This window comes from Salvelinus alpinus, chromosome 14 (genome assembly GCF_045679555.1).
Source record: "Salvelinus alpinus chromosome 14, SLU_Salpinus.1, whole genome shotgun sequence".
Lineage (NCBI taxonomy): Eukaryota > Metazoa > Chordata > Actinopteri > Salmoniformes > Salmonidae > Salvelinus > Salvelinus alpinus.
The window spans coordinates 14,872,690-14,874,130 of NC_092099.1; positions in this window are offsets into that span (position 1 = coordinate 14,872,690).

Below are 1,441 nucleotides of genomic sequence, written 5' to 3' on the forward strand. Positions count from 1 at the left end.
CTGTGTTCTTTTGCCCATCTTAATCTTTTATTTTTATTGGCCAGTCTAAGATATGTATTTTTCTTTGCAACTCTGCCTAGAAGGCCAGCATCCCGGAGTCGCCTCTTCACTGTTGGTGTTGAGACTGGTGTTTTGCCGGTACTATTTAATGAAGCTGCCAGTTGAGGACTTGTGAGGTGTCTGTTTCTCAGACTAGACACACTAATGTACTTGTCCTCTTGCTCAGTTGTGCACCGGGCCTCCAACTCTTTCTATTCTGGTTAGAGCCAGTTTGCGCTGTTCTGTGAAGGGAGTAGTACACAGCGTTGTACCAGATCTTCAGTTTCTTGGCAATTTCTCGCATGGAATAGCCATTTCTCAGAAAAAGAATATACTGACGAGTTTCAGAAGACAGTTCTTTGTTTCTGGCCATTTTGAGCATGTAATCGAACCCACAAATGATGATGCTCCAGAATGTCAACTAGACTAAAGGCCAGTTTTATTGCTTCTTTAAATCAGAAAAACAGTTCTTAGCTGTGCTTACATAACTGCAAAAGGTTTTTCTAATTATCAATTAGCCTTTTAAAATGATAAACTTGGATTAGCTAACACAACGTGCCATTGAAACACAGGAGTGATGGTTGCTGATAATGAGCCTCTGTAAGCCTATATAGATTTTCCATAATATTTTTTTTTAAATCAGCCGTTTCCAGCTACAATAGTAATTTACAAATTAACAGTGTCTATACACTGTATTTCTGATCAATTTTGTGTTATTTTAATGGTAAATTTTTTTTGATTTTCTTTCAAAAACAAGGACATTTCTAAGTGATCCCAAACTTTTGAACGGTATGTATGTATATATTATCTGTAGGGTTAATGGAATTTCACACCTTGGATCCAAATCATAGTATTACATGCAGATAAATTGTCAGGACTAGGACATGTATCTCTCCGGTAACGCTTATCTTCATTAGGCGCAACTGCGATCTTAGTACTTTGAGTAGACAGTGCTCCCTACTGGCGTAGTAAGATGATTTCCAGCAAATCTCTGCTGCGGATGTTCATTTGACTGTCGCTCTTCTGCATACGTAATTCCGCAATACACATCCGTTGTGTTGGGTCATGGCAACAAAAAATATCCAGTTTTTGTCAAATTAACGTTGTATTGACTTTTCTTAGCAGGTTAGTTGAATTAACGTAGCAGGATAGGGTTAGCTAAAAATGCAACAAAAAAATACGTTAATTTGACAAAAGCTGGATCCCTTCTAGCCATTGTGTTGGGTCGGCACTAGATACCACAGCCACAAAGTCAGAAGGCCCGCATACACAACCAATCAGACGAGGGAGTGTGATGACGTGTATGCCGGTTTAAGGTTCTTGGGAAACGACCAATCAGACGAGGGAGTGTGACGCGTCTGCCGACCGGCATGCAAGGACAGACATGCATTTACACTACATG